Consider the following 27,318-nt stretch of genomic DNA (forward strand, 5'->3'; position numbering starts at 1 on the left):
CCACCCTCTCCTCCTTGGGGGTCTCTCATTCAGAGTGTAGAGATGCTCAAGCCCACCCTCTCCTCCCCAGGGGTCTCTCATTCAAAACGTATCAGATAGTAGATATTCCTGAACCCCCGCCTCTTCTCCCTGGGTGTCTCACATTCAAAAGGTTTCAGAATGTAGAGGTCCCCAAGGCAACCCCCTCATCCCCGGGGGTCTCTCATTCAGAGTGTAGAGATTCCCCAGCCCACCCTCTCCTCCCCGGGGGTCTCTCATTCAGAGTGTCGAGATTCCCCAGCCCACCCTCTCCTTCCCGGGGGTCTCCCAGTCAGAATGTAGAGATTCCTCAGCCCACTCTCTCCTCCTCGGGGGTCTCCCATTCAGAATGTAGAGATTCCCCAGCCCACACCTTGCTCCCCGGGGGTCTCTCATTCAGAATGTGCCCCCAGTAGTGGCTCTGTTGCCCTTCCTCACTCCGCTGCCGGTCTCTTGTTTCTCATTTATCACACGTGTGGTGCTGTCTACCCCTCTGTTTTATAGGGGATGTGCCTCCCCTCCCTTTCGTGCCTGTTGATTCAGAGCCTTCCTTTCCCATCTTTAGGAATGGGGTCTCTTTTTCCTCCCCCTTATCTCACCGTTTAGACCCCCTTTACTCTCACTTGTCACTGGAGGCCGAGGGTTATATACAGCATCTTTCTATAATTCTCAGGTGCAGTGAAGTGAAGGCTCTGAAGCCCCAGGAAGATGCCCCTGGAATGGAGACGACGCTGCTGAGAATCAGACGCCATGCCCAGCTGCTCGCAGAATTAAAAGGTAGATATGAGTCCAGGCCCACCCGAGAGGTGATGCTGATCGGGAAGGCTCTTCCAACCATCTCAATGCACTTATCTTATTGAAATACATGCACATTTGCACAGCTCAATGAAAAACCAATATGTTGGCATTCTTGTACTTGTATCGGGCACAGGTAGATAGCAAGCAATGGAGAGCGTCACGATGGATCAGTCCAGGTGAGGCCGAGAGCCGCATACCCTGAATGGGCATTTTTGGCACTTGAGGATAGCTTCGGCATTAACTCTTCGTGGTCCATGCTAGCTAGCCATGATTGAATGAGTGTTTGATTGGATGAGCCATGATTGGATGAGTGTTTGATTGGATGAGTGTTTGAATGGATGAGTGTTTGAATGGATGATTATTTGATTGGTGGGGTTCCTGAAAAGCAAAAACATGTTTTTTGAGGGGTCGATTATAAGAAATGAATCTGTCATCCATGACTGGTTGAAAAAACTAAATGCATATACATTTCACTGATCATGCACTCGTTGAGTTGTACATAAAACTCATCAAATCTAGCAAAATATATAGTGGTGTGAAAAAAGATTAATTGGAAAATTAAAATATAAATATAAAAGATAAATGGAAGGGCTGACACAAATCATTAAAGAAGGGGAGGGGGAACAATTAGAAGGGGACAATAAAAGGCTAACCAGTCTTCTACCATTTTACTTTAGAGAAGTGAGGAATACAACTTTAAAAGAAATTATAATGCAGAAAAAATAAACCTAAAGGTTGTTGATATTAAAAGGAGACATGCCAAAAGACTTTTTTCATTAAGAAAAATATGTTGCAAAAATAAAGTTTATTTTGGTCAGAAGTATTGTGGTGAAAAGACAGATCTGGTACAATATGTGTGGCTTGGACCCTCTACTTCCTGCAGTGGAAACTGAACGGTTCTGCAGGCACGACTGCAAGGCCTGTTGTCGTCCTATACCATGTGGTGGAGGTCGTAATGACGGATGTACATATGTTGATAGTGTACGGTTAGTACTTTTACTTACCTGTGATTTTCATTGATAAGAGTTGGTTCAAGCCCTAATACATATGAGTGCATGTGTATACATTCTGCCTCACTTGAGTTATTAGAGTGCTCTGTGTGTGCTTAATTGAACCCATCACCACCCACAGTCTCCCAAGTCTAGGCCTTACTGCCCAGTCACACTACCTTGATAGAGTTTGGTAGACATTAGTGTCGTCCTGGTCACCAGAATAGGGGGGCCTCTCAGAATCTATCCATAGGGCTGATTCTGAATATCTTATCTTTACCACCTCAGTAGACCATGTTTCCTGATTAGAGTAGAGTAGAGAGAACCCCAAAAGGCCAATAAAGACATTATTTATATCCTGAGAGCGCTGCATCAGGGACCACTTGGCCTCTGAATAGTTTGAACACAGGTCTGACCATACTCGTGACGCAACAGTCTGGCCAACAATGTCTCAGGCATATCGGCTTCCCAGATTTCTGGACTTGGACCGGCTCAGATAATAATTTAGCTTCCCGGTCGGCTAGAGCCTGAAACTTAGCATTGACGCCTTTAGGGCTTGAGGTTTTGGGGTAATAGAGTATGTGTGTTCCAATGCATGAAGGTACTCTCCCAATGCAGTCAATTGCAATAGTTTGGATTTGAGAGATGCACAGGTAGGGGGTAATGCCATACCTCGGGGGTCACTTTTAAATCCCCCCTAAGTATTGCTTGCACGGACACTGAGGCAGTATTGGGTTCAAAATAGGAGGTCCTTTTATCAGATATAGTGGCATTATATGCCTGATCCAATAAAGAGACTGCATTATCTGTGATCTTAATGCCCTTTTCCATGGTCCTTTACTGTGTGCTGAAAATGTTAAGCTCTGAAAGAGTGAGATCTGTGGGTGTGTGACCTCCCCTATGGGGTGCCGGGGAGGACAAGCCGAAACATGACAATTGGACACCCAAGGTGGTGGGGTTGCAGTGGTGGGAGCTGGTGGGGAGGCATTAGGGGAAGGGCAGGAAGTGGGGGTGCAGTGGTGGGAGCTGGAGGGGAGGCATTAGGGGAAGAGCAGGGAGTGGGGGTGCAGTGGTGGGAGCTGGAGGGGGGGCATTAGGGGAAAGGCAAGGAGTGGGGTTACAGTGGTGGGAGCTGGAGGGGAGGCATTAGGGGAAGAGCAGGGAGTGGGGGTGCAGTGGTGGGAGCTGGAGGGGAGGCATTAGGGGAAAGGCAAGGAGTGGGGTTGCAGTGGTGGGAGCTGGAGGGGAGGCGTTGGGGGAAGGGCAGGGAGTGGGGGTGCAGTGGTGGGAGCTGGAAGGGAGGCATTAGAGGAAGGGCAGGGAGTGGGGGTGCAGTGCTGGGAGCTGGAGGGGATGCATTGGGGGAAGGGCAGGGAGTGGGGTTGCAGTGGTGGGAGCTGGAGGGGAGGCGTTGTGGGAGGGCAGGTAGTGGGCTGCAGTGATGTTAGCTGGAGGGGAGGCATTAGGGGAAGGGCAGGGAGTGGGGGTGCAGTGGTGGGAGCTGGAGGGGAGGCGTTGGGGGAAGGGCAGGGAGTGGGGGTGCAGTGGTGGGAGCTGGAGGGGAGGCATTAGAGGAAGGGCAGGGAGTGGGGGTGCACTGCTGGGAGCTGGAGGGGATGCATTGGGGGAAGGGCAGGGAGTGGGGTTGCAGTGGTGGGAGCTGGAGGGGAGGCATTGGGGGAAGGGCAGGGAGTGGCGGTGCAGTGGTGGGAGCTGGAGGGGATGCATTGGGGGAAGTGCAGGGAGTAGGGGTGCAGTGGTGGGACCTGGAGGGGATGCATTAGGGGAAGGGCAGGGAGTGGGTGTGCAGTGGTGGGAGCTGTAGGGGAGGCATTGGTGGAAGGGCAGAGAGTGGGGTTGTAGTGGTGGGAGCTGGAGGGGAGGCATTAGGGGAAGGGCAGGGGGTGGGGGTGCAGTGGTGGGAGCTGTAGGGGAGGCATTGGGGGAAGGGCAGGTAGTGGGAGTGCAGTGGTGGGAGCTGGAGGGGAGGCATTAGGGGAAGGGCAGGGAGTGCAGGGTGCAATGGCGGGAGCTGGAGGGGAGGCATTAGGGGAAGGGCAGGGAGTGGGGGTGCAGTGGCGGGAGCTGGAGGGGAGGCATTGGGGGAAGGGCAGGGAGTGGGGGTGCAGTGGCGGGAGCTGGAGGGGAGGCATTAGGGGAAGGGCAGGGAGTGCTGGGTTATGTTTTGCAGTAAAAAAGTTTGGGGTCTAATACATCACTTGTTTTTCTTTTACTACAGAAATATTTCCTGCAGAAATGGGTAAGTTTCATTAATGGTAATAAATATATTATATTTAACATACTTCAATGTCTCGCTGGTTTGTCTGATTTCACAAACCCTTAATTTTCTTCTTGCTTTCAGATTGGAGATACGTGAAATCCTGTGAACGTGAGTACTTGTGATTTACAAATCCCAAACTCTAACCCTCCATGGGTCCTCCTGGATCTCATAAGTCACTGTGAGGTGAGGCAGCTGGAGTACCCTGCAGTGGCGCTTGGTCATAGGAAAGGAACATGAGTCGCAGAGAGTCACCAGTAGGTGAGGCGGCTTGAGTCCCCTGCAGCGACACTCGGTCATAGGAAAGGAACATGAGTCACTGCTAGGTGACGTGGCATGAGTCCCCTGCAGCAACACTCGGTCATAGGAAAGGAACATGAGTCACAGATAGTCACCAGTAGGTGAGGCAGCTTGAGTCCCCTGCAGTGACACTCGGTCATAGGAAAGGAACATGAGTCACTGCTAGGTGACGTGGCTTGAGTCCCCTGCAGCGACACTCGGTCATAGGAAAGGAACATGAGTCACTGCTAGGTGACGTGGCATGAGTCCCCTGCAGTGACGCTCGGTCATAGGAAAGGAACATGAGTCACAGAGAGTCACCAGTAGATGAGGCGGCTTGAGTCCCCTGCAGCGACACTCGGTCATAGGAAAGGAACATGAGTCACTGCTAGGTGACGTGGCATGAGTCCCCTGCAGCAACACTCGGTCATAGGAAAGGAACATGAGTCACAGATAGTCACCAGTAGGTGAGGCAGCTTGAGTCCCCTGCAGTGACACTCGGTCATAGGAAAGGAACATGAGTCACTGCTAGGTGACGTGGCTTGAGTCCCCTGCAGCGACACTCGGTCATAGGAAAGGAACATGAGTCACTGCTAGGTGACGTGGCTTGAGTCCCCTGCAGCGACACTCGGTCATAGGAACGGAACATGAGTCACAGACAGTCACCAGCAGGTGAGTTGGCATGAGTACCCTGCAGTGACACTCGGTCATAGGAAAGGAACACGATTCACAGAGAGTCACCAGTAGGTGAGGCGGCATGAGTCCCCTGCAGCGACACTCGGTCATAGGAAAGGAACATGAGTCGCAGAGAGTCACCAGTAGGTGAGGCGGCTTGAGTCCCCTGCAGTGACACTCGGTCATAGGAAAGGAACATGAGTCACAGAGAGTCACCAGTAGGTGAGGCGGCTTGAGTCCCCTGCAGTGACGCTCGGTCATAGGAAAGGAACATGAGTCACAGAGAGTCACCAGTAGGTGAGGCGGCTTGAGTCCCCTGCAGCGACACTCGGTCATAGGAAAGGAACATGAGTCACTGCTAGGTGACGTGGCATGAGTCCCCTGCAGCAACACTCGGTCATAGGAAAGCAACATGAGTCAACGAGAGTCACCAGTAGGTGAGGCAGCTTGAGGACCCTGCAGTGACGCTCGGTCATAGGAAAGGAACATGAGTCACAGAGAGTCACCAGTAGGTGAGGCGGCTTGAGTCCCCTGCAGTGACGCTCGGTCATAGGAAAGGAACATGAGTCACAGAGAGTCACCAGTAGGTGAGGTGGCATGAGTCCCCTGCAGTGACACTCGGTCATAGGAAAGGAACATGAGTCACACAGAGTCACCAGTAGGTGAGGCGCCATGAGTCCCCTGCAGTGACACTTGGGCCTGATTCTGAGCCTGCGCTAAATGCCACGTTGTAATACGACATTCCCTCCCCCAAATCCTCCTACCTGCATTCTGAGGGTGATGGGAAGAGTGGAGGAGAGATGTTGTGTAGCAGGCAAGAAAAAAACATGTAAAATATGTGCAGATGGAGCGCTGCAGGGTTACCATGCAGAGCACCTCTGGCCAAAATGCAAAAAGCAGAGACACATTTCTACAGTATAGAAAGTGTCGTCAGCTTGAAGAGTCTCGGCAGCACTTTCTGTAACACAGAAAATATGGGGCTGACAGCTTGAATTGAAAACTTCTTTCAGACAGTCCTAGACTTTTTTTTACAGAAAAACAAACGTTTTGTAAGGAATGCCGCCTCTTTTAATAACTAACCACATCTCTTAAATCCAACGGTGGGTCATTCCAAGCCCTAGGGGCAATAGTAAGAAGGCTCCCGTTGAGGCCTTCTCGGTCCTACACCTCGAGATCATCAAAAGATCCTGATTGCTGGACCTCAAAGTTCCTATTTGTCTTTTATTTGCAAGTAGAGCTTCTACACTTCTGTGTAATGACCAATAATCTGACCAGTATTCTAGACTCCACCTGGAGCCACTGAAGAGCACGCCTTGCTGTAGAAACATGATCTCTACGTGAAAGACCCGTTACCGCTCCATTTTGTACAACCTGCAATATCTTGCAGGTCGTTTTATTAATGCCGACTAAAAGACTAGAGCAATAATCAATCTTGGCTCCCACTATCACCCTTGCTATATTCTCTGCATTCGTCTGCAATACAAGAGGTCTTAGATGAACCAGTAGTTTGATATAATAAGCACATGATGAGACGACACTACACACATGAGGCTTCATGCTGAGGTGTGAGTCCAGAATAACCCCCAACGTTTTGACTTTCTTGAGAGGGCTAATTTTCACAGTTCCAATATGGAAACAGTCATATGTTTGACCCAGTTTTTGTGTCATGTTGGGTGAGCCAACCCCCAGCAGCTCTGTTTTTTCATGATTCAAAGCCAATGTATTCTGCACCATCCAGGTCTCGATCAGTGCATCCATTTTACTAATCAGCGCTTCATCTGAGTCATGATTTCCAAGGAGGGGGGCGACACACTGCATATTATCTGCATCATTTATGAAATTCACCCCTTCATGGGCTAACATGGCAAAGAACGGCACTGTGAAAAGGTTGTACAAACAGGGCCAAGTACAAGATACCTGCGGTACCCCCAATGTCTATGGGTGCAGCTTCTGCTTCTAGGGCAAATACACTACTTTACTGAGAAAAGACGAGAGCCATTGTGATGCTATAGGAGAGATGTTCGGAACCTCCCCCAACCTGGTGGCCAGAATGGGATGGTCCACCAGGTGGAAGGCCGCTGACAGGTCCAACAACATTAGCAGAGAGGCTTCATTTTTATCCATGCGATTCAGAAGCCTGGATTTAAGTTCTAGTAGCGCCGTCTCTGTGCCAAAACCAACCCTAAAGCCTGACTGAGAATCATTCAAAATGGGATGTTCTTTCATGTGTGTTGCTATTTCTCTGTATGCCACCTGGTCCCGAATTTTCAGGAGAAAAGGGGTATTTGTAATTGGCCTGAAGTTAGTAGGTATGTCAGTAGGTAATCCTGGCTTTTTTATAATGGGAGTGACCCAAGCCTTTTTCAGGACCTGAGGAACTACCCCTGTTTCAAAAGATGCATTACTTAACGGGTGCCGTTAATTAACGCCTCTTTAGGTGGTTGGCAAGGATGTTGCTATGCCGTAAATCACGGCTTTGCAGGAGAGGCAGACTTGATATATTGCCGCCACTCTCAGATTACATCAGAATCCATTTCTTCATCGAAAAGTGTCATTCAACTGAGACACAGCACTTTTCCATTTTAACATGCACCTCTGAATCAGGCCCTGAGACACTGCACTTTTCCATTGTAACATACACCTCTGAATCAGGCCCAGACACACTGCACTTTTCCATTGTAACATGCACCTATGAATCAGACCCTGGCACACAGCACTTTTCCATTTTAACATGCACCTCTGAATCAAGCCCAGAGACACAGCACTTTTCCATTTTAACATGCACCTCTGAATCAAGCCCAGAGACACAGCACTTTTCCATTTTAACAGGCACCTCTGAATCAGGCCCACTTCTGCAATGCAGCTAGCAGGAAAGCGATGCTGCGGTTGATTAAGGCCTCTGCACTGCAAGTGGCTTGTGAATCTAATTTGAGATCAGTGATCAAGCAAATGGCCTTATCAATATTACCTGGATTCCAACTCACCCTTGGTTTATAGTCATGTTGCTGATGGGGTCACTATCATGAACCGGCTCAGTGTCATTTATATAGGAGAGGAGGGGAAAGCGGTCACTTTCTGTTCTTGTTAAGACCTTCATATCTGGGTACATGTTGATGTTTAGTAAGACCTACTCGATAGTCGATGCACTGTTGTCAGTCACTCTGGTATATTACTCTGGCGATACACCTGGGCAAAGACCGTTTAGCATGATAAAGCCTCGGGAGTAAATCATAAATGTTGATGATTAATAGAGAAGTTGTATGGCCACACTTCGGGGCCCAATTAATAATAGCAGAAAGCATTGAGTCGCCTGAAGTGCTGATCTTGGTGATTTGGTAAGTATTATCAACACTAATGATCAATCCTCCTTTTGGTCGCCCTTGAGTCCCCTTGTAGCCATAGTTTGAATGGAATGGCGGCCGCCAATTTCCAAGTTATCCTGGAGCCAGGTCTCCTGTAGTGCCACTACACAGAAATTGGGGATGTTCTCTAATAAACCTTCAGGCTCAGTATATTGGGAGAAGACTCGGGTGTTCGAGGACAACATGGTAAAAGTGCAGCTAGGATCTACGTGGATTTTGTGGTTGTAGAATTAAGGGTAAACACTGCCAGCTGGTAGCAGCCAACCCTGCTTTCTCTTCCAAGGGAGAGTGGACATCAACAAGTCTTAACCCAAGAGCGTCAATGGTGACAGTAATAGCTTTGCCTTGTGAGCTGGGAGATAGCTTTGATAGATTAAGGTTGACTCCCATAGGTTGGATGTAGAGGGTCTAGTAGAAAGCAAAGGAACAGGTCTTCTAGATTTCTGCCCCCCCCTATCTAGATTCATCATGGCTTAACCCAAGAGCATCATTCGTGACAGTAATAGCGTCACCTTGTCAGCTGGGAGATAGTGTTGATCGATTAAGGTTGACTCCCATAGGTTGGATGTAGAGGGTCTAGTAGAAAGCAAAGGAACAGGTCTACTGGATTTCAGTACCCCCCTCTCTAGATTCAGCCCAAACTTTCTAGATGGAGCTTTAACAATAGAATAGTCATAACCTAACTTTCCCAAATCAGCATCATGTGACGTGACTAAATCTAGTCCAGCAGGATTGCGAAAATAAACTATCATGCTAGCATAGTAGGAGTCTTCTAGGAGGTCAACAATCGCGATGTCCTCCATTTGTAGAGACTGCAGAGGAATTATGTCATTGACTAAATGGAAGATGGTTGTTCGATTTGGATAATAGTCCCGACTAACATAAAAAAGGCTCTGTACTTTGAGGGCCAAGCAGTCAGCATCCAAATTAGAATGAGGTTGGTAGAGGCCCCTCTTCCCGTTTACTGATTTAGCGACACCAGTTTCCTCATCGACGGATAGTAGGTGGAGCCGTTAGGGTGCGTGTCCAAAGCAATGGCGTTAGATGTTATCCTATGATTATCCTCTGGAAAAGGGTTTTCCAAATCTTCCAGAATGTGGGAATCTTCTGGTAATGGTTGGCACTTAATAGTTCCTGTAGTCTGTATAAATGAACCAGTGCTTTTAGGGTGCACAGGAGTTCCTTGCGATGCTGTCTTTATTTCTGGAGGCACCTCTAGTAGAAAGAGTATTAGACTCAGCAGCTGGAAGCCTTTTGATGTAGTTTTGTTTTTTAGTAGGATGTTAAGCGGAGACTTTGGTCTTATTTCCTTCTAATGGTAGAGTGTCATATGAACCCTTATCATTGATCACAAGGGTAGTAACTCTGGAACTGGAATTAATCAAGCCAGGATTGTTGCTCATCCTGGATTGCTGCTAAAATCAGCCTGTTTAGTATGAGCCTTTTTCTTGTGTGCCTTCTTTTTGCTCTTTTTAGCCTTCTATTTGTTAGCAGGTTCATTAGTGATTGAGCCCTCCTTTGACTCATTGTTGTCGATGATCACACAGTTATCCAAGCTTAAGGACCGTGCGGAGTTGCCTCCCCATTAAACGATGGCAGGAGTCCTTGACCATCAGCTCCTGTGGTATCTGCTGGCATTTACCAGGTGTAAATAGCAGGCGGAGTCCATAGGAAACCATTGGTTTAATGCCAGCATGAAATTGTGTGCTGGTGTTAAACCATGTGCTTTTTTTGGGGGCTGGAGTAAGGATATATGATGGACAGTGTTATTGTGTTCAGTGCCCCAGTCTCCTCAAAACAACCGCTCAAGTATCTCAAGATGGAATGCCCCGGTTAACCTCCTGTCGAGCACAACTCCAAGATATTTATATTCGTCGATGACCTCTAGTTTTTGTTCTCCAAGGTACCATTCAAAACGCTGAGCTTTAGCACATGCTGCGGCGAAAAAATCATGATTTTAGATTTATTAGGATTAACAGAGAAGGGGCCTCATTATAGGTTTTGCGGTGGCCTTGCCGGTAAAACCGGCAGGCTACCGCCAAACCTGTGAAATATTCTGGCACTGCACCTGCGAATGGGCAATTATCGGGTCATTATCCGGGGATAATGTCCTGGCGGGCCAGTAATTGCCCATCCGCGGGCACCGGAATTAAATGGTCCCCATTCCCATTTGAGCCCCATAGGGCTCAATGGGAATGGGGAGGTCGGATGCACCAGCACCGTTCATAACGGTGCCGGTGCATCCATCTAATTGTGCTTGCGGGTGCCGGTCTGCCCGCCAGGACAGACCTAGTGGGCAGAAAGGCACCCGCAAGCACAACTCATAGTTTGCCGGTCCGGAAACAACGGCACCGGCAAGCTTACCGGTGCCGTTGTTTCCGGACTGGCAAACTTGTAATGAGCCCCAAGGAGTTAAGGTCAGAATATTCCTTAAGTTTAGACAAAGCAGCCTGCAGCCCTACAGGAGTACAGTCGAGCAGGACACTATCATCCGCATAACCCATCCATTGTACTGAAAGATTCCCCAATTTAGGCGGGATAGAGGTAGGGTTATGCAGCGCCGATCCCATGTCGGCCTTGTAGAGATTGTAGAGCATCGTGAAGTGCGACTATCATAGAGTGGAGACCTGCTGGAATATTCCAACTCGGCAGCTGATTCCAAAGCCTATGCCTATCAACAGAGTCGAAGGCAGCGCTGTAGTCTATAAATGCCACACCACTGTTCTAAGACAAATACTCCAGGCTTGTTGGATCACTGTTAACAGCGCGAGGCAATTGGTGGATGTACTCAGGCCCTTATGAAAGCCAGTTTGGTTGAACGGTATTATGTTCAAGCTGACTGCCCAATTCCACAATTCCTCCAATAAAGAGACAAGTGAAGTTTTTTAATGGGGCGTCTAGCATGGCCAACAGCTGGTAATTTCTTGGATCAATCCTATTGTCCTTCTTCCAAATAGGCACAATGGTACTGTCCCACCAGGATGGCGGAATCAATTGCGCTTCTGTGATCCAGCAAAATAACCAGTGAAGGGCATTAGCCCAATGGGTAGCATCGGCTTTGATCAGAGTACTACAAATACCATCCGGACCGGGTGCTCTGGAGGTTTTACTTCTCCCGATTAGCCTCAGAACATCAGCCGGACCCTTGGAGTAAGTCCACTTATTCTCAGATAAGTTTGTGAGGGTGTCCACCGTCGCACCACACACAACTATATCCACCATGGCAACTCGCCCCAAGGTGTTGCCAATGAAATCACCCCAAGCTGTTTCTGAAACGCTGACTAAATCACCTGTCACGTGGGAATCACCCTCAACGATCTTCCTAAACTCTCTTACAGCAACATGAGAGCAGATCCTCATCTGCCAGAATGATCTCAGAGGTGGCTTCACAGTCCGGGCGGGACAATTCCCTCTGTATCCTGGAATTAAAGTCCCCACAGATTATACATGGGGTACATCCAAGCTTACACTGGAGGAATAAGTCCAACTCTGACATCACCATCTCGCGTGGGGTCCTATAGGGTGGATCATAGACGTTCACAACAATAAGTTCACTGGACACCCCACAGAGTGAACCAATTGGAAAGGTAATCTTACCAACTAACAAACTAGGAGAAGTAGTAACAATCTCCAGCACAATAAGGGGGCTCTTAACTGAGAGCAGTAGGCCTCCCTTGGGGCGACCCCATAGACCCTTGGCCGCCAGTTTATGGCAAGATTGCCAACCATCAATGACAAATTCTTCAGTAAGTCAAGTCTCTTGGAGAGCCACCAAGGAGTGGTCATCATTTTCTTCCATCAAGCCACCCCCCTCCAATAAATGGCGATGTCCGCGTGTGTTCCCACTGAGCAGACTCGCCATTTGGTCAGGGACATGTGCTAAGGGCCTGGTCCCCCGTTTAGAGCCACCAATTTTGCCAGCCAAGTCCAATGAGATTTTTCCCCCTCAGAAACGGCTGGAAATCCAGCCTCATAGTTCATTTTGGGGGCAACAGGGATTTTATTTAAGTTTAATTCTTTAATGCCGGGTAACCCGTTGTCATATCTCGTGCCCTACTCAGTTTCCACCATTACACGCTCATCTCCCATACGTCCAAATAATATCTCGTGCCCTACTCCGTTTCCACCAGCACACACTCATATCCCATACCTCCAAATTATATCTCGTACCATACTCCGCTTCCACCAGCACACACTCATATCCCATATGTCCAAATGATATCTTGTGCCATTCTCTGTTTCCACCAGCACACGCTCATCTCCCATACCTCCAAATTATATCTCGTGCCATACTCCGTTTCCACCAGCACACACTCATATCCCATACGTCCAAATGATATCTCGTGCTATTCTCCGCTTCCACCAGCACACACTCATATCCCATATGTCCAAATGATATCTCGTGCCATACTCTATTTCCACAAGCACGCACTCATATCCCATACCTCCAAATTATATCTCATGCCATACTCCGCTTCCACCAGCACACACTCATATCCCATACGTCCAAATGATATCTTGTGCCATTCTCCGCTTCCACCAGCACACACTCATATCCCATACGTCCAAATGATATCTTGTGCCATTCTCCGTTTATACCAGCACACACTCATATCCCATACCTCCAAATTATATCTCGTGCCATCCTACGCTTCCACCAGCACACACTCATATCCCATACGTCCAAATGATATCTCGTGCCATTCTCCACTTCCACCAGCACACACTCATGTCCCATACGTCCAAATGATATCTTGTGCCATACTCTGTTTCCACCAGCACACGCTCATCTCCCATACCTCCAAATTATATCTCGTGCCATACTCCGTTTCCACCAGCACACACACTCATATCCCATACGTCCAAATGATATCTCGTGCCATACTCCGTTTCCACCAGCACACACTCATATCCCATACGTCCAAATGATATCTCGTGCCATTCTCCGCTTCCACCAGCACACACTTATGTCCCATACGTCCAATGATATCTCGTGCCATACTCTATTTCCACAAGCACGCACTCATATCCCATACCTCCAAATTATATCTCGTGCCATACTCTGCTTCCACCAGCACACACTCATATCCCATACGTCCAAATTATATCTCGTGCCATTCTCTGCTTCCACCAGCACACACTCATGTCCCATACGTCCAAATGACATCTCGTGCCATACTCCGTTTCCACCAGCACACACTCATATCCCATGCATCCAAATTATATCTCGAGACATTCTCCGTTTCCACCAGCACACACTCATATCCCATACCTCCAAAATATATATCGTGCCATACTCCGTTTCCACTATCACACACTCATGTCCCATACGTCCAAATTATATCTCGAGCCATTCTCCGTTTCCACCAGCACACACTCTTGTCCCATACGTCCAAATGATATCTCGAGCCATTCTCCGTTTCCACCAGCACACACTCATATCCCATACGTCCAAATTATATCTCGTGCCATACTCCGCTTCCACCAGCACACACTCATATCCCATACGTCCAAATGATATCTCGTGCCATTCTCCGCTTCCACCAGCACACACTCATGTCCCATACGTCCAATGATATCTCGAGCCATACTCCGCTTCCACCAGCACACACTCATATCCCATACGTCCAAATGATATCTCGTGCCATTCTCCGCTTCCACCAGCACACGCTCATCTCCCATACCTCCAAATTATATCTCGTGCCAACTCCGTTTCAACCTGCACACACTCATATCCCATACGTCCAAATGATATCTCGTGCCATTCTCTGTTTCCACCAGCACACACTCATATCCCATACCTCCAAATTATATCTCGTGCCATACTCCGCTTCCACCAGCACACACTCATATCCCATACGTCCAAATGATATCTTGTGCCATACTCTGTTTCCACCAGCACACGCTCATCTCCCATACCTCCAAATTATATCTCGTGCCATCCTCCGCTTCCACCAGCACACACTCATATCCCATATGTCCAAATGATATCTCGTGCCATTCTCCGCTTCCACCAGCACACACTCATGTCCCATACGTCCAAATGATATCTTGTGCCATACTCCGTTTCCACCAGCACACACTCATATCCCATACGTCCAAATTATATCTCGTGCCATACTCCGTTTCCACCAGCACACACTCATATCCCATACGTCCAAATGATATCTCGTGCCATTCTCAGCTTCCACCAGCACACACTCATGTCCCATACGTCCAATGATATCTCATGCCATACTCCGTTTCCACCAGCACACACTCATATCCCATACGTCCAAATGATATCTCGTGCCATTCTCAGCTTCCACCAGCACACACTCATGTCCCATACGTCCAATGATATCTCGTGCCATACTCCGCTTCCACCAGCACACACTCATATCCCATACATCCAAATGATATCTTGTGCCATACTCCGTTTCCACCAGCACACACTCATATCCCATACGTCCAAATCCACCAGCACACACTCACATCCCATACATCCAAATGATATCTTGTGCCATACTCCGTTTCCACCAGCACACACTCATATCCCATACGTCCAAATGATATCTCGTGCCATACTCTATTTCCACAAGCACGCACTCATATCCCATACCTCCAAATTATATCTCGTGCCATACTCTGCTTCCACCAGCACACACTCATATCCCATACGTCCAAATTATATCTCGTGCCATTCTCTGCTTCCACCAGCACACACTCATGTCCCATACGTCCAAATTATATCTCGTGCCATTCTCCGTTTCCACCAGCACACACTCATATCCCATACGTCCAAATGATATCTCGTGCCATACTCTGTTTCCACCAGCACACACTCATATCCCATACGTCCAAATTATATCTCGAGCCATTCTCCGTTTCCACCAGCACACACTCATATCCCATACCTCCAAATTATATCTCGAGCCATACTCCGTTTCCACCAGCACACGCTCATATCCCATATGTCCAAATTATATCTCGTGCCATACTCCGTTTCCACCAGCACACGCTCATGTCCCATACGTCCAACTGATATCTCGAGCCATTCTCCGCTTCCACCAGCACACACTCATATCCCATACGTCCAAATGATATCTCGTGCCATTCTCCGCTTCCACCAGCACACACTCATGTCCCATACGTCCAATGATATCTCGTGCCATACTCCGCTTCCACCAGCACACACTCATATCCCATACATCCAAATGATATCTCGTGCCATACTCCGTTTCCACCAGCACACGCTCATATCCCATACGTCCAAATGATATCTCGTGCCATACTCCGTTTCCACCAGCATACGCTCATATTCCATACGTCCAAATGATATCTCGTCCCATACTCCGTTTCCACCAGCACACACTCATATCCCATACATCCAAATGATATCTCGTGCCATACTCCGCTTCCACCAGCACACAATCATATCCCATACATCCATTGATATCTCGTGCCATACTCCGTTTCCACCAGCACACGCTCATATCCCATACGTCCAAATGATATCTCGTGCCATACTCCGTTTCCACCAGCATACGCTCATATTCCATACGTCCAAATGATATCTCGTCCCATACTCCATTTCCACCAGCATACGCTCATATCCCATACGTCCAAATGATATCTCGTCCCATACTCCGCTTCCACCAGCACACAATCCTATCCCATACATCCATTGATATCTCGTGCCATACTCCGTTTCCAACAGCACACAATCATATCCCATACATCCATTGATATCTCGTGCCATACTCCGTTTCCACCAGCACACGCTCATATCCCATACGTCCAAATGATATCTCGTGCCATACTCCGTTTCCACCAGCACACAATCATATCCCATACATCCATTGATATCTCGTCCCATACTCCGCTTTCACCAGCACACACTCATATCCCATACGTCCAAATGATATCTCGTGCCATACTCCGCTTCCACCAGCACACGCTCATATCCCATACGTCCAAATGATATCTCGTGCCATGCTCCGTTTCTACCAGCATACGCTCATATCCCATACGTCCAAATGATATTTCGTGCCATACTCCGTTTCCACCAGCACACACTCATGTCCCATACGTCCAAATGATATCTTGTGCCATACTCCGCTTCTACCAGCACACACTCATATCCCATACGTCCAAATGATATCTTGTGCCATACTCCGTTTCCACCAGCACACGCTCATATCCCATACATTCAATCGGATTTTCCTGGTCCAATACATATGACAAAATACTGTCTGAATGGAAAAAGACAATTGAAGTAGGTTTGGTAACTTTCTCACATATATCGACTGTTTTTATATCGCTGCTCAATAAATATCGTAGAGGGATAATAGCGGGGAACAAGTCCAGTATATGGGCACGATTCAAAACTAAAGTGTCCTGGCCACAGAAGAAACTCCGGACCCTAAGGGCCCTGTGGGTGCAGCTACCCTTGCTTTTAGCCCTCCTCTCCTTGTGTCAATTCAAGTGTAGGCGGTGGGCGACCCCCTGGGCTTTGCCCCTTGATATGTGACAACTCGCCAACCACTGACAGTCCATGAGGAACATTAGACTCGTTACTGGGCCCTGTTGCTTTGTTTCTCTTTCTGCATGTCTCTGTCTTGCTGTGTTTCTCTCTGCCTGTCTCTTTCTTGCTTTCTTTCCCTCTGCCTGCCTCTTTCTTTCTATGTTTCACTCTGCCTGCCTCTTTCTTGCTGTTTTTCTCTCTGCCTGTCTTTCTTTCTTGCTGTGTTTCTCTCTGCATGTCTCTGTTTCCTGCTGTTTCTCTCTGCCTGTCTCTCTTTCTTGCTGTTTTTTTTTCCATGCCTGCCTCTTTCTTGCTGTGTTTCTCTCTGCCTGTCTTTCTTTCTTGCTGTGTTTCTCTGCCTGCTAATCGTTCTTTCTTTCTGTGTTTCTCTCTGCCTGTCTCTCTTTCTTGCTGTGTTTCTTTCTGCTTGTCTTTCTTTCTTGCTGTGTTTCTCTGCCTGCTAATCGTTCTTTCTTGCTGTGGTTCTCTCTGCCTGCTTCTTTCTTGCTGTGTTTCTCTCTTCCAGTCTTTCTTTCTTGCTGTGCTTCTCTCTGGCTGTCTTTCTTTCTCGCTGTGTGTCTCTCTCTGCCCTCTGGGTTTATTTCATACTTTCATCCAAACCCTCACCTTTGGAATCTCAAGCAATATCCAGCATTTGCATTAAAAACATGAGAGAAGCGCCTGTGTGTGTGGGGGGGGTAGGGAAGGGGGCGGGCCAAGGCAACGGTCCTGCCTTTATTTCTTCATTTCTCTCCTTCCTCTTTAGTTTTCTGTCTCCTTCCCTCTCTCCTCCCTGCCTCTCTCCCTCTGCTGGGATTTCTATCTCCCTTGCTGTCTGCCTATTGATCACCGGCTCCTCTATTTCCTCTCTGCGTGTCTTTTTTTCTGCCTTTTCCTATTATCCTTCTCTATCTCCCTTTTATTCTCCCCACTCTTTGCCCCTCTATCTTACCCTCCCACTCACCTTCTCTCCATCTCTTCTGTCTCTGCTTCTCTTGTGTCCATGTTCTCTGTTCTTCCGCCTCCTCTGTCTTTTCCTAGTATCTCTCCCCTTTGCAGGCCTGTATTCTCTCCTCTTTCTCAGCCTGTCTGTCTCTTTCTCTCTCTCCTGTATGCCTGTCTCTGTCTTTCCATGTGTCTCTTCATGGTTAAGTTTCTGTCCATGCTCCTCTGTCACTCACCCGGTCTCCCTCTCTCGCTCTCTTCTTGTCGCCTCTTTCTCTTTCCTGTATTTCTCTGGCCTCCTCTGTTAGTTTCCCGCCTTTTTTTCTCTTGGTCTTATATCACTACATGTCTCTCTCTTCGCTATTTCTTTCTTTTTCCCGTTCCTCCTCTGTGTGTTAGTTTGGTGCTCTGTCTTTCTTGCTTGGCTTCTCTTCGTTCCATATCCCTTTTCCCCTCACTCTAGTGTGCCTCAAAGTCCTCTCCACTCTGTTTATCGCCCTCACTCGCTCTCCTCTAGTCTCTCTCGTTCCTGTTGTTTCTCTGTGTTAGTCTGTTTCTCTTTACTGTTTTTCTCTGTCTCTCTCTCTTTCCTGTTGTTTCTCTCTGTTAGTATGTCTCTCGTTCCTGTTGTTATTCTGGGTTAGTCTGTCCCCATCTTTCCTATTGTTTGTCTGTCTTAGTCTGTCTCTCTCCTGTTGTTTCTCGGTGTTAGTCTGTATCTCTTTCCTGTTGTTTCTATCTTTTAGTTTGTCTCTCTCTTTCCTGTTGTTTCTCTCTTTTAGTTTGTCTCTCTCTTTCCTGTTGTTTCTCTCTGTTAGTCTGTCTCTCTCTTTCCTCTTGTTTCTGTGTTAGTCTGTCTCTTTCCTCTTGTTTCTGTGTTAGTCTGTCTCTTTCCTGTTGTTTCTCTGTTAGTCTGTTTCTCTTTCCTGTTGTTTCTCTGTGTTAGTCTGTTTCCTTCCTGATGTTCCTCTCTGTTAGTCTGTCTCTCTCTTTCCTGTTGTTTCTCTGTGTTAGTCTGTCTCTCTATTTCCTGTTGTTTCTCTCTGTCAGTCTCTCATTTTCCTGTTGTTTCTCTCTGTTAGTCTGTCTCTCTTTCCTGTTGTTATTCTGGGTTAGTCTGTCTCCATCTTCCGATCTGTCTCTTTCATCTCTGCCTGTCCCACTCTGTCTTTTTCTCCCAGTCTCTGCCTCTCGCTGTCTCAGATCTCCCGTCACTGCATGTCTCTTTCTTCGCTGTCCCTGTGCTGTCTCTTCACCCCTTCACTTCCTTTGCTCGGCAGAGCTGCAGGGCACTCTCTGGCCGGGAGTGAGGTGTGTAAAGATGTCGGAAGAGAAGGGGTTTGGGGGGATGGGGGATTTCCCAGGAGTTCACTCTGTTGTATCACGAGGCTGCCTGGGGGGTGTGGGGAGGGGCGGGGGTGGGGGGGTCTGAATAATATGAGAGGGATTATAAGTGTCTCTCTCTATTCCACCACCTCTGTCTCCCGTTCACTGTCTCTGATCTCTTCCTCTCTCTGCTTCTCATCATGTCCATGTTACTCTCCCTCTTCACGTGTCTCTCTCTGTTCCGCCTGTGACTGTCTCCCGTTCACTGTCTCTCCTCTCCTCTCTCTCTGCTTCTCATCATGGCCATGTTGCTCTCTCCCTCTTCACGTGTCTCTCTCTTCACTCATCCTTTCCTCCATGTTCGCTCTCTCTGCATCTTCAGCGGTTCCCTCTCGTGTCTCTGTCGTTATTGCTCTCTCTTTTCTGTCTTTAATCTGCAATATTTCTTTATTTCTATCCGACATTCACAGTCGGTCTCCCCTCTGCATGTTTTTCAGTCTACCTTTCTGAGTCTCTCTACTGTCTGTCTCTCCGTTCTGTCAGTGTCTCTTCCCTGCTGTCTCGTCTCCCCCCTCTTCTCACTGTCTCCTCTCTGCCTTCCTCTGAGTCCCTCTCCCTGCCACTGTCCTCTCTGCTTCTCTGCTGTCTCGTCTCTCCCTTTTCTCTGCAGATCTCTTGTACCCGCCTCTCTCTCCTCTCTGCCTGTCTCTTCTCTGTGTCCCTCTCCTTTCCTTTCTCGCTCTCTACTCTGGCTGTCTCTTGCATTCTTCTCTCTGTTTCTTCGTTTCCATCGCACCCCATCGCTCCCCCATTCCTTGCAGACCCGAAGACCCCCTGGGGCCTGGGGTGAAGGGGCCTGGTGGAGGTGGAGAATGGGGAATTGTGGGGAGGGGTGAGAGCTCTCCCCGTTATCTCTTGAATTTTGGGGTCACTTGGGGTTTCATTTAAGAATCGAGGAACAGCCGCATCCCCCTGTGCTGTGGGCGGGGTCTGCAGGTGTCTGGTGACAGGAAGGTGTGATTGGCTGAGCTCTCGCTGTTGCTGTGATTGACAGGCTGTTGGCGCCCTGTTATTGGCTGGTTTCTGAGACGGGCTTCTCTCTTGCAGGTAAGGTGACTCTGGATCCTGGCACCGCGAATCCCCGGCTCATCGTGTCCGCGGACGGGAGAAGCGTGAGACGCGGAGCCCGAGCCCAGGACCTGCCCGACACCCCCCAGAGATTCACTAAAGCCTTATGTGTCCTGGGGAGGGAGGGGCTGGGCTCTGGGAGGCATTACTGGGAGGTGGGGGTAGGGGGCAACCCGCACTGGACCCTGGGGGTGTGTGATGAGTCTGTTCCCAGGAAGGGGGAGATTATAGCATCACCTGCGGATGGACTCTGGACAGTGGCGCTCTCGGCTGGTAAATACTGGGCTCTCACCTCCCATCCCACCCCCCTGACCCCCGCGCGCCCCCCCATGGTCCTGGGCCTCTTCCTGGACTATGAGGCGGGCAGGCTCTCGGTCTACGATGCTCAGGACCGGGCTCTGCTCTTCACCTTCCCAGGGGCCTCCTTCCCCCGCACCCTGCGCCCCTACTTCAATACATGGAGCCCCGAGGGGGGGCTGCGGATCCTCCCGGGGGCAGGAGGGGACTGACAGCAGTGGAGCCCGGCATCAGGTAAGGGGGGGATGTGTCTGCTGTGAGGGTGGGGCACAGGTGGCTGCAGGTAAAGGGGGGCTGTGTCTATGAGGGTGGGGTGAGGGGGGCGCAGGTGAAAGGGGGCGCTATGTCTGTGGCTCGTCTTTATTGGGGGGGCACTGCTGGCCCTTGCAGTGTCCGTGGTTCACCTGTCGGTTTACTTCTGGGGGTGGGGGGGAGACTGGGGGGTTACTTCTTTCGGGTTTAGTGGTACACCTACATATCAAATGTACAACTGTCCGTCTGTCTATTATGCTAACATTTGTAGCCAGATGTAGAATTCTTGCAAGTCTGTTTCGTTGCCCTTCCACGTCATAAGTACATCATCAATGTAGCAAACCCAGAAACCTATCTGGTCTTTGAATGGATTATCGATGTTATAGATTGATTTGTCTTCAAAAGAGTCCATGGCACCTCAATGGGAGCAACTTTTGCACCCGATGTAGCGAACCTCTTCATGGACTCTTTTGAAACAGACTTGCAAGAATTCTACATCTGGCTCAACAACAAAGACCCGTGTATTAAATTCACCATACAGTCAGACAAAACCTCCATCCCTTTCTTAGACCTCACAGTATACAAAACAACTACCAACACTCTAGCTACCACTCTTTATCGTAAACCTTCCGCAAAAAACACTCTTTTGGAATTCAAGAGTTTCCATCCTGCAGCACTCAAAGACAATCTACCTCTGGGCCAATTCCTACGCCTTAGGCGTAACTGCACTACCCGAGAAGACTACAGCATAACCAGTGAAGACCTCTCACTGCGCCTAAAAGAGAGAGGCTACCCGAGCCATATCATTCGCCAGGCTAGGAAAAAAGCGAAAAGCAGGAGTAGAGAATCTTGTCTCACACCGACACCACGGGACAAATGTATGGAAAAAATAACCTGTGTCACCACTTTTACTCCTTTAAGCAACCAAATTAAGAAAAGCATCTTACGCCATTGGAGCATTCTGCACACGGAAACCTTCAAACCTCTCAAACCTCGATTCGCCTTCAAAAGAAGCAGAAACCTAAAGGATAGACTGGTCAACACCTATACCGAATCCACCAAACCCATTGAAAGACAAAATACCTTTTGGAAGTTACCACCGGTGAAAGGCCATTTCAGATGCGGATCTTGTTCCGTCTGCTGCCTAACAAAAGACATGAAAACCGTCGAACTCAATGGCAAACCTTGGACTTTCAACACTTTCACCAACTGCAAAAGTAAATGGACGGTCTATGCCATACAATGCCCCTGTAAGCTACTCTACATTGGCAAAAGTAAACGCGAGATACGACAACGCATTTGTGAGCATCGCTCATGTATCAAGAATGGCATCCAAGACAAACCAATGGTAGCGCATTTCCAAGAAAAGAAACACACTCATAATGACATTTTCTGGTTCATCTTGCAAACAGCCAAGAACCCTTTCAGAGGAGGCGATAGAGATCTGGCCCTAAGAAAACTGGAACAACAATGGATATATCGCCTAAATTCAGTGAAACACGGCCTCAATGTCGCCATTGAATGGAGCCTCTTTTTCAAGTAACTACCTCTCCACTTCCCTGCAATTAAGACTCTCCCTTACACAACATGATTGGCATCTAGTTGACTATCTATCCTTTTTCAGTAATCCAAATGTCGTAAGCCAATCTTTTTCAAACCATGTCATGTCTTGTGCCAATACTATATTCCAAATTTGCCTGAAAACAATGAACATTTTCCGTTGTATTTATCTGGACATTTACGTTGTTTTTATCTCGCAATATATATATGCCTTTTTCAATTGGTTCAAACATGCTATCGCCTGTACTCACACTAAGCCATGTAAATACCTAGTGGCTATGTGACTAATGTATATTGTTCCTATTGCCTTCGTTATACTGTTAAATCACAACAGAAAGGAAATGTGTTTGTTGTTGTGTTTTTTAGACCACATCAAGTGCGGTGTTATTACATAATGTACATCTGGCACAGACTTTCATGTTAGTCCTCCTCTCCCTCCTAGACAACCTTCCCAATACATGGGTTTTTTGGAGCTGCCACAGCACTCATCGCGCATGCTCCACAAATTTAGTATTCCTACAGTGCACATGCGTGCCAGTAGCCTTCCTATGGCCCCACTACACGCATGCGCCGCAATCAATATTTTTGTTGTCTCACTTGAAGAGACCCACAGCTCTTTTCCTCGCACCAACCAGCACTGCCGTATACATACCGCCACCAGGTAAGCCTTGCTTTCGGTGACTTTTTCTCTCTTTAGAACCTCGAGCGGTCAACCCACACTACGCTCGCCGCACGAGTTTCTCTGCCGGTATACTATGTCATTTGGCCACCGTGCCTCACTGATGGCCGCATTTAAGCCCTTCCACTCTGTGATAGTCACCATAAACATTGTGGTCACTCCTCCACCCAACCACCGTAGTTCACAACGCTGTGAGCACTCTCTTTTGGCCGCTTCAGACAGCAACTTTGGCCGAGCACAAATAGGCACTTCTTTTTCACCTTTAAGTACAGGCATTATTTACAGCACTTTGCCGGTTTAAGTACCTACTTCATTGATTTTCATTTTTTCAGTGCCTACGACTCTCCAGGTACTGCCTACAACCACCCTTGTTTTCCAGCCTCACACCTGGAAAAGGTACCCCTCTTTCTGGAAATTATCACCTTACTGTAATTTATATTACATATACGATAACTGACTGTTATCCATTTCATCCCTGTAGACTCCGGCTACAGTTCTTCGCCTAGCAAACAGCGCAGCTCCCTTTTTTGAAACAAATCTTTCAGTCTAACCGCTGATATTTAAAGGTAGGCCTTGACTCCGCAGTGTTTGTGGTCCCTTCTTTTCAAACACTATTCTACATTTTGCTATCTTCTTTTAGAAAACTTCTCCCTTGAACCACGTCCTGATGAAAGTCCGGACCCTTCACTTTATAACACCACTACGCTCAAGTGAAGGTTTACTCCACCCCGGACTGGAAACATATTTTTGTGTCGACAACCAATACTACTATCTGTCTAAAAGTAGTAATGTAAACCCTTTTCACACAATATGTTACTAACCTCCACTTTAAACTGTGATGTTTAAAACAGTTCTAATTTTGTGTTGAGGTTTGGATCAAGTAAACCCTCAAATAGGTTCTGTTTCTATATACTTACTGTTTTTATAGTGTGCATTAATGTTTTGAATAAATTTACTTGTTTTTGAAAGTTTCTCTCACCTGACCCTCCTTTGCCAGCATTTATACACTGGCAACCTGTTTCCCTCAAGCCTACCTTCTACATACGGTTAGAATAGGGGTAGCCTATGACTCTTCTCTTCTTACTATATATGCCTTTCTGAGTCAGGTCCCCCTTCAACAAAAAAGAAGGCTCCAAGCCCCCCCTGTTTCTACCTCTACTCGTCTAGTCCATGCTGGACCCATTGCCTATATTCATGGATTGTTACATTGCTATATTACCCACCCACGTGTCTAGTAATTCTTGCATGCTCAGCCCTTGGCTCCAAGTGTAACGTCACTCAAGGTCCTGATAGGCTTGGGCTTCTAATCCACCAGATCTGGATCTACTCTACTCGTCTAGTCCATGCTGGACCCATTGCCTATATTCATGGATTGTTAGATTGCTATATTATCCACCCACGCGTCTAGTAATTCTTGTATACTTGACCCTTGGCTCCAGGTGTAACGTCACTCAAGGTCCTGATAGGCTTGGATTTCTAATCCACCAGATCTGGATCTACTCGTCTAGTCCATGCTGGACCCATTGCCTATATTCATGGATTGTTAGATTGCTATATTATCCACCCACGTGTCTAGTAATTCCTGTAAACTCAGCCCTTGGCTCCAAGTGTAACGTCACTCAAGGTCCTGATAGGCTTGGGCTTCTAATCCACCAGATCTGCATCTACTCTTCTAGTCCATGCTGGACCCATTGCCTATGTTCATGGATTGTTAGATTGCTGTATTATCCACCCACGTGTCTAGTAATTCTGGTATACTCAGCCCTTGGCTCCAAGTGTAACGTCACTCAAGGTCCTGATAGGCTTGGACTTCTCATCCACCAGATCTGGATCTACTCGTCTAGTCCATGCTGGACCCATTGCCTATATTCATGGATTGTTAGATTGCTATATTACCCACCCACGTGTCTAGTAATTCTTGCATACTCAGCCCTTGGCTCCAAGTGTAACGTCACTTAAGGTCCTGATAGGCTTGGGCTTCTAATCCACCAGATCTGGATCTACTCTACTCGTCTAGTCCATGCTGGACCCATTGCCTATATTCATGGATTGTTAGATTGCTATATTATCCACCCACGCGTCTAGTAATTCTTGTATACTTGACCCTTGGCTCCAAGTGTAACGTCACTCAAGGTCCTGATAGGCTTGGATTTCTAATCCACCAGATCTGGATCTACTCGTCTAGTCCATGCTGGACCCATTGCCTATATTCATGGATTGTTAGATTGCTATATTATCCACCCACGTGTCTAGTAATTCCTGTAAACTCAGCCCTTGGCTCCAAGTGTAACGTCACTCAAGGTCCTGATAGGCTTGGGCTTCTAATCCACCAGATCTGCATCTACTCTTCTAGTCCATGCTGGACCCATTGCCTATGTTCATGGATTGTTAGATTGCTGTATTATCCACCCACGTGTCTAGTAATTCTGGTATACTCAGCCCTTGGCTCCAAGTGTAACGTCACTCAAGGTCCTGATAGGCTTGGACTTCTCATCCACCAGATCTGGATCTACTCGTCTAGTCCATGCTGGACCCATTGCCTATATTCATGGATTGTTAGATTGCTATATTACCCACCCACGTGTCTAGTAATTCTTGCATACTCAGCCCTTGGCTCCAAGTGTAACGTCACTTAAGGTCCTGATAGGCTTGGGCTTCTAATCCACCAGATCTGGATCTACTCTACTCGTCTAGTCCATGCTGGACCCATTGCCTATATTCATGGATTGTTAGATTGCTATATTATCCACCCACGCGTCTAGTAATTCTTGTATACTTGGCCCTTGGCTCCAAGTGCAACGTCACTCAAGGTCCTGATAGGCTTTTACTTCTCATCCACCAGATCTGGATCTACTCGTCTAGTCCATGCTGGACCCATTGCCTATATTCATGGATTGTTAGATTGCTATATTACCCACCCACGTGTCTAGTAATTCTTGCATACTCAGCCCTTGGCTCCAAGTGTAACGTCACTCAAGGTCCTGATAGGCTTGGGCTTCTAATCCACCAGATCTGGATCTACTCTACTCGTCTAGTCCATGCTGGACCCATTGCCTATATCCATGGATTGTTAGATTGCTGTATTATCACCCACGTGTCTAGTAATTCCTGTAAACTCAGCCCTTGGCTCCAAGTGTAACGTCACTCAAGGTCCTGATAGGCTTGGGCTTCTAATCCACCAGATCTGGATCTACTCTTCTAGTCCATGCTGGACCCATTGCCTATATTCATGGATTGTTAGATTGCTCTATTATCCACCCACGTGTCTAGTAATTCTTGCATACTCAGCCCTTGGCTCCAAGTGTAACGTCACTCAAGGTCCTGATAGGCTTGGGCTTCTAATCCACCAGATCTGGATCTACTCTACTCGTCTAGTCCATGCTGGACCCATTGCCTATATTCATGGATTGTTAGATTGCTATATTATCCACCCACGCGTCTAGTAATTCTTGTATACTTGGCCCTTGGCTCCAAGTGCAACGTCACTCAAGGTCCTGATAGGCTTGGACTTCTCAACCACCAGATCTGGATCTACTTGTCTAGTCCATGCTGGACCCATTGCCTATATTCATGGATTGTTAGATTGCTATATTACCCACCCACGTGTCTAGTAATTCTTGCATACTCAGCCCTTGGCTCCAAGTGTAACGTCACTCAAGGTCCTGATAGGCTTGGGCTTCTAATCCACCAGATCTGGATCTACTCTACTCGTCTAGTCCATGCTGGACCCATTGCCTATATCCATGGATTGTTAGATTGCTGTATTATCCACCCACGTGTCTAGTAATTCTGGTATACTCAGCCCTTGGCTCCAAGTGTAACGTCACTCAAGGTCCTGATAGGCTTGGATTTCTAATCCACCAGATCTGGATCTACTCGTCTAGTCCATGCTGGACCCATTGCCTATATTCATGGATTGTTAGATTGCTATATTATCCACCCACGTGTCTAGTAATTCCTGTAAACTCAGCCCTTGGCTCCAAGTGTAACGTCACTCAAGGTCCTGATAGGCTTGGGCTTCTAATCCACCAGATCTGGATCTACTCTTCTAGTCCATGCTGGACCCATTGCCTATGTTCATGGATTGTTAGATTGCTGTATTATCCACCCACGTGTCTAGTAATTCTGGTATACTCAGCCCTTGGCTCCAAGTGTAACGTCACTCAAGGTCCTGATAGGCTTGGACTTCTCATCCACCAGATCTGGATCTTCTCGTCTAGTCCATG

The 27,318-nt window shown here is 47.8% G+C and overlaps 1 long non-coding RNA gene across 1 annotated transcript; it reads left to right on the forward strand.

Annotated features, from left to right (window-relative positions):
• The first annotated feature begins 688 nt into the window (after positions 1-688).
• On the forward strand, positions 689-4,199 carry LOC138521937 (uncharacterized). The gene is made up of 3 exons (XR_011283182.1): positions 689-795; positions 4,045-4,065; positions 4,168-4,199. It is a non-coding gene; the product is annotated as an uncharacterized lncRNA (long non-coding RNA).
• The last annotated feature ends 23,119 nt before the right edge of the window (positions 4,200-27,318 follow it).

This window comes from Ambystoma mexicanum, chromosome 13 (assembly GCF_040938575.1).
Source record: "Ambystoma mexicanum isolate Mex_15411 chromosome 13, UKY_AmexF1_1, whole genome shotgun sequence".
In the NCBI taxonomy this organism is placed as follows: domain Eukaryota; kingdom Metazoa; phylum Chordata; class Amphibia; order Caudata; family Ambystomatidae; genus Ambystoma; species Ambystoma mexicanum.